The sequence below is a fragment of the Artibeus jamaicensis genome, unplaced genomic scaffold, assembly GCF_021234435.1.
Source record: "Artibeus jamaicensis isolate MK-2021 breed Jamaican fruit bat unplaced genomic scaffold, CSHL_Jam_final contig_867, whole genome shotgun sequence".
Classification (NCBI taxonomy): Eukaryota; Metazoa; Chordata; class Mammalia; order Chiroptera; family Phyllostomidae; genus Artibeus; species Artibeus jamaicensis.
The window spans coordinates 9931115-9937874 of record NW_026521995.1 but is presented as its reverse complement, the minus strand read 5'-3'; the positions used below and the strand labels follow the sequence as shown (position 1 = coordinate 9937874).

Sequence of the window (6760 nt, the reverse complement as noted above, 5' to 3'; positions counted from 1 at the left end):
AAGGAGCAGGGACCTGGGGCTCGGCGCTGCACTTCTGGTGGAGCAAGTCGCACCCAGGAACATTTCTGCAGTAACAACAGAGAGAAAGACAACTGGAAACAAAAGTCAGTTTCCTGTTCTGGCTTTGGGGGAAACAAAACAAAACAAACACCTGAGAAAGGGCCCGGAGAGAAGCACAAAGGAGCCCCAAAGCCCACAAGATTAGCCCACAAGATCAGCAGAGACAAGCGTGTGAAGAAAAGATAGTGCCTGAGCCAGTGGTGGGAGCTAATCTCTCCAGGAATTACAGCCTCATTAACTCGTTTTCAGCATTTCTCAGCAAGAGTCTGCAGATTCTGACCTCTGACCACTTGAATATTATTTCTCCTTATCGCTGAGAAGAAAGAAAACCCACACGGTCTCCCCCTATTCAGGGAGCCGTTGATAACCCACGGTTTACCGTCCCAGTGATGTAATGCGGCTGGGTGTTGGCATCTTGTCCTCACTGACCAGCAACTTCCCTTTTTACCCACCTCAGGCCAGTCCCTGGCCATGCTGAGGGCAGACACAGTACTTTCTACCCCACTCACACTCACAATGTTCCCTTTCCCCTCTTCCTCTTTATTTGCTTTTTAAATGGATTTTAGTGAAGGAGGGGGTCACCAGGAAGCACCCCTCCTTCTCCTGCCAGGGCTCCAGCATCCCAGGAAGGGGCCACTGTGGCCTCCTCCCAAGACAGGGCTGTTTTGGGGGCTCACCCATGGTGGTGGTGCCACGGGAAGGAAAGCAGAGGCTGCGGGGTCCTCAGGAGCCTCAAAGCCTTTTCAAAAGCAAATCTCCAGAGGGTATGTGTGTCTGTGTGTGTGTGTGTGTGTAGATCTGGGGAGGAATGACGTCAGGTGCGGGTCACAGGAGAAGCAGAAACCATACTTTGTACTCTCACTGCTTTGACAGTGCCCATCTCGGGCAAGTGTTCTCAGTCTAGGGGTTCCAGTATGTAATTTTGGGAACCCCCTTTTTCAAATATCCACCTCAAGCCTTTGGAAGTGTCTACAACCCCACAGTGCACAGAGCAGAAAGAGAAAGGAATTTGGGGTACAGAGAACCTAGGTTCCGCTCTTCATGCTTTTTTGTTGGTTTTTAGATCCTAGGTGGGGGTAACCTGTAGCGGTACCATGTCAGGAAACCATGGACCTAGGGGCGGGAATGCTGTGAGGGGTCAGAACTCCTGGGCTATGGTGAAGCCCACTGAAAGTTTGGGGGTTGGGAGGAGGGTGGTGGTGCAAAGGGCGGAAGACCGAAGGCACTTCCAGGTTCAGGAGCAGGTACCATCGGGGTGAGCACCGCTGCGGTGCCCAGGCCTGAGGCTGCGTGGCTGGGACCTGCCCCCTCCCAACAGGCCGAGAGCTGAGATGCAGGGGCAGCGGAGTCCCACGCATTGGCTCAGTAACAAACTGCCACACACAGCAGCTTCGAGCAACACCATTTTTTATCTCACAGTGTCTGTGGGTCGGGAGTCAGGACATGGCTTGGCTGGTCCTCGGCTCAGGGCCTCTCCCACCTGAAAACCAGGTGTCCACGGGGCTGCGTCCTCATCAGGCTCAGTGTCCTCTTCCAGGCTCACCTGCTATTGGCAGGATCCACCTCCTTGTAGTGACTGGCTGAGGTCTCGTTTTGTTGTTGGTTGTCGATGGGGTCACTCTCGGCTTCTAGGGGTCACCCTTAGGTCCTAGCCAGGCTACTGATCCCCCCACACCATGGACTCTTCAAGTCAGCAGGAGAATGGCTCTGCCCCAAATCTGTCAGTCTGCTGCGAAGGAGATTTACTTAACGTAACCAAATTTCCCATCACTTTGCCAATACGATGTAACCTGGCCCAGGGCATGGCTATCCCTCATACTCACAGGCCTTGCCTATGCTCTGGGTAGGGGATTACACAGGGTGGGAACACCTAGAATAGGAGTCTTGGTCCCCTCTTAGAATTCTTGAAATTTGGCCCAGCACTGGGAGTAGCAGGTTCAGAGCATCGGGCCTGCCTGAGAGGGGTAAGGGGCGGGCTGCCCACAGTCAGCATGAGGCCTTGGTGCCTCCCGGCTCCTAGGCTTCTGGGAAATGCCATTGAAATGAGAAGGACTTTGGAAGGGGAGGTGGGTTAAAGCCAGGGTGGGCCCAGGCAGGTTTATTCCCTGAGTTTCCTTTAGAATTATAAATATTTTAGGAATTAAAAAAAATGACCATATGTTATAAAAATATCGGAGGAGACTACTGCTTTTTCTCTGAATAATGTGGGTCCCAGTTTATCTCTGAGACACGTGCCATTATCAGCCAGAGAGGAACCAAGAAGCTGGACACACACAGTGTGCCCGCCAGCAAAGAAGCCACCCCCCTTTGGGGACTTCCTTAGGAAGACACTCCTCGTGTGGCTTCAGGGCCTGTGGCACGGACGGTCTGGTACCTCTCACTGGCAGGACGGACTCCTAGTTTGATTAAAATCCTTCAAGCTGAACTTTCTTCTTTTTGTAAAGAAGTGAAAGCGGAGAAAATAATTCACAGAATCACAGATAAAAGAGAGAAAGAGACAGAAAAAGACACAGAGGCAGAGAGAGACAGAGACTTGCAAACCATCCATTTCTTGTTCTAACGGCTAAGAAAGTCTTAGGTTTCTGGTTGGACACAAAGACCAAGATTCCAGGGGCCCGAACAACTGAGGAGGAGGGCGGGGGAGGCAGAAATGAAGGCTAGTGGTGAGGCCTTCAGGCAAACGCTCACCCCCCCCAACCCCGCCCACGACCCAGGACGAATGATGGTGCACCTGGCTCCTGTGAACTTGGCGCTTCTACTCCGGGCTGTCCAAGTCTTTCCCATCCACTTTTTGGTAGGGTTTCTTGGAGCAAAACTTTTCTGTGGAAGCTATTTGTTAAGTGCTTAAAATGTGCTAGACTCTGTGAGAACCCAATAAAGAGGACAAATGCAAATCTGTGAAAAACGACATGGCAGGACCAAATGCAAAGAAGACGAGAGAGGAGGCAATAATGACAGCGAGTGAAGACAAAACAGAAACAAAATATGAGCAATAAAATGGCAACTAATACACATCTATCAATACTGGAATTTCAAACAACAAAATAAATGAACAGGCAGAGCAGAAACAGACTCATACCGAGGACCATTTGGCGGGCGGCAGCGAGGAGGGGTCTGAGGGAAAGAGGGGATGGGATTCAGAAGCAGAAGTTGGCAGCTGCGGCACAGTCATGGGATGTAAAGTCCACCAGACGGAATATAGCCAGTAATACTTTAATAACTACGTGTGGTGTCGGATGGGCGCTACATTTATCAGGGTGATCACTTCCTAAGCTGTACGACATCTGGTCACTGGGATGGGGGTGTTTGTACACCTGGGACTAATGTAATACTGTATGTCATGTGTAATTAAAATATAAAAATGATGATAAATAAATAAAATTTGCCCTAGAAACAGAGTTGTGAAAAAAAACTAAAACTAAAAAAAAAAACTTGAGTTGAATAAGAAAGGCTTATAACAGTGAAAACACCATCACAGCGTTCAGGACAAGCAGTGACGGCCTCATCACTGGGCTGCGGAATCCGGGGCAGACTCGATTACAGAAATATTTGCGTGGGTTCCGTGAGAACCGCTCTTCCCCTTACCGCCACATTCCCCTCCCCGCAGGCTTTCTGGATAACTAGAGGTGGAGGGGGTTTTCAAGCACATTTCTAAGAAGAGTAGCCAGTTGGGGGTTCCACCCAAACTGGCTTCCCAAGAACAACAAGAAAGCCCAGAGAAGTAGCAATTTCTTTAAAGTAATATATATATATATATATTTTTTTACTTGATGGGGTATTTCGATTTCAGCAGGAGACACAGGAAGTCATGGATTGCTACCTTTCCTTTTATGATGACTTGTGTGTGTGTAGAATCAAATGGCTTAATTACCCCTGTTTAATGAAAGCTGATGGTGCTGTTGACCTAACCTGAGGGACCCAAGGACTCACCCAAAGAGCGCTGATCGAAACCCTACTTAGAGCAAGGCAGACCCGGACTTGTCTTCCTAGAATTTTAACTGATTGACAAGGAGAAAAGTAACAGGTAATTACAATAGAGTATGTTTTGGTTATTTATTGCTGTAAACCATCCTAAAAGTCAGTGTCTTAAAAAAAGCAAAAACAAAAACAAAAAACAATGACTTTTACTTCTCACAATTTTGTGGCAGACTGGCCCCAGCCCGGGGCTCCGCCTCCCAGTTCTGTAGCCAGGGGGCTGCAGTCGGCCGGGCGATGGCAGGGGCTGGGTGGTCCAGCACGCCACTCACCTCTCATCGGCCAGGAGCCCTACCCGGGCTTTTCGAGAGTTTGGTGGCTGGCTTTCAAGAGGGAGTGTTCCAGGAGGGCACGCCCCATTGTGCAAGTCCTGTCAACTATTTACTTGTGTCACTCTGACTCATGTCCCACAGTCCAAGCAAGTCACAAGACCAGACCCACAGGCAATGTGGGAGAGACCACATACGTGGATGAAAACCAGGAGGCGAGGTTCTCCTGGGGGTCACCGGCAAAACAACCATCCAAACAATATGATAAACACTACTGGTCAGGACTAACGGGACACCCAACCCCGACTCAGAGATGAAGGGTAACTTCCTGGAGGAACAAGCATTAACTGGAGACAGGTAGACATGTGTGAGACGCCTGTACTGTTTGTCTGTCGAGCAAACTTACGCAAATTGTGGAATTCCGTGTAAGGTTTATGGTAGGTACATTATGCATGTAAAGTTATTCATTTTTCTAATTTTCAAGAAGTAATGCATGAAGAGAAAGCCACAAACTCCCTTTTCCCATGGTCATAGCTACAAACAAGACTGACTACTTAGATTGCCACCGTTGCTTTCCCACTTGATCTGTCTAGTTTCCAGCAATATTGACCCTAACTTTTTAAAAAAGAATTTATGTATTTATTTTTAGAGAAGGAGGGAGGAAGGGAGAAAGAGAGGGAGAGAAACATCAATCGGTTGCCTCTCACACATGTCCCAGCCGGGAACCAAACCCGCAACCCAAGCGTGTCCCCTGACTGAGAATCGAACTGGCGACCTTTCACTTTGCAGGACAATGCACAACCGACTGAGCCACATCACTGAGGGCTTGACCCTGACTTTTGATTCTCCACGTGTCCTGCTCTTGTTTCCAATTTAGTATCGGTGGATTGCTTCAAACCGCTAATGTCCATGTGTTGGTGGTTAAGCTTTAATTCTTATAAGATTATAGTTTCTTGATTTCTTGACCAATTTTTTGGGGGGGATTCTGAAGAACACCTCCATCAGGAGACAGTTCTCCATGGTCTCTCACATTTCTGTACCTCTTGCCAGCACACGCACTGTCTTTTTGAGGACGCTTATTTAGCCATTAGCCTGGAAGAAGGAAATAGTATCTCCTTCCAGAGAAAACGGTAGTTTGTTTAAAGTGTAATACAGATGACTCCCTCCAAGGCCAAGGTCAGGGTCTCTTGCATCTCATTAGAAACAACTGGGGTTCCTGAAGCACAGGGTTGCTCAGCTGCAGTGCCCACACCCTGCATGTACAGCACACATCTGGACGTCTCCATCTGGACTTGGGGAGCAAGGGGAACTGGTGCACAAGCCTGAAGCTCATGCCACTTCCCATGCTGTAAAAGTCCTTTGTCTCTGACCCAGAAGTCTCATGTCATCTGCCAGAATCCCCTAAACCAGAGGTCCCCAACCTTTTTGGCATCAGGAACTGGTTTTGTGGAAGACAATTTTTCCATGGACTGGCGTGGAGAGGATGGTTTCAGGATGATTCAAGTGCATTACATTCAAGCTCACCTCCTGCTGTGTGGCCCAGTTCCTAACAGAGCCAGGTCAGTACTAGTCTACAGCCCAGAGGTTGGGGACCCCTGCTCTAAACCACAGCAGGCCAGCATATTAACTTGTATGGAGAGTAAAATCTCAGATCCTTCAAGATTCTGAAACTTGCACGGGGCTTACATTGCAGTGAGAAAAGAAAAAAAACACATAAACAACAAAAGTGATTCAAAATTGTGCAAGTGTCTAGAAATAGGTTCAGGTTAAGATAGAGGATGTGGGGCTCAGCCAGAGGTAGATACAGGATAGTGAGGGAAGAGCTCTTACATGCGGTTCCATTTAAACCAAGGAGTGGTGCCGTGGTAAGTGCCTAGAGGAGAGTTAGGCAGAACCAGCCACGTGAGAGGGAGGCGCAAGGACTCCAGGCAGAGGGGATGACACTTGCATTCTGAGGTCTGTGTGAGGAACAGGAAAAGGCCACCGTAGAAAGGCAGCAAATGTGAACTGCAGCCTGAGATAAGGTGGGAGAGTGAGCACAGCAAGATCATGCACAAATCCTTGTATATGTCGTGGACAGGAGTTTGGACTTTTCCCACAGCTTTTAAGCAGGAAGCGAGTTGACCTGGTTGACCTCCTAGAAGCTCACTGTCAGTGTGGTGCTCAGAATAGCCCGGGAGAGGAGTGGAGACGGGGACCTCCGAGGAAACCCTCCGGGAGCGCCTATAAGCAGCACGTAGCCGGGGCAGCGAACACCAAGGCCAAGGGTCTGCCGTCACTCACTGATAGGCCAGAAATGCTGTATTTCCTAGAAGTGAGCCTAACTTTTTGGAAGAAATTCAGGGATGTAGATAAATATCTATAAGGACATTATAAATTTACTATTTCCCCAATGACTTGGTTTAGTGGTGGTTTTATTTGATGTTTATCTTGGCAATGCTTCCAAATGTTTTTTT

General features: G+C 48.7%; 1 long non-coding RNA gene across 1 annotated transcript; it reads left to right on the top strand.

The window, feature by feature from the left end:
* Positions 1-4569: 4569 nt before the first annotated feature.
* On the top strand, positions 4570-6486 carry LOC128628612 (uncharacterized). The gene is made up of 3 exons (XR_008393052.1): positions 4570-4741; positions 5679-5863; positions 6406-6486. It is a non-coding gene; the product is annotated as an uncharacterized LOC128628612 (long non-coding RNA).
* The last annotated feature ends 274 nt before the right edge of the window (positions 6487-6760 follow it).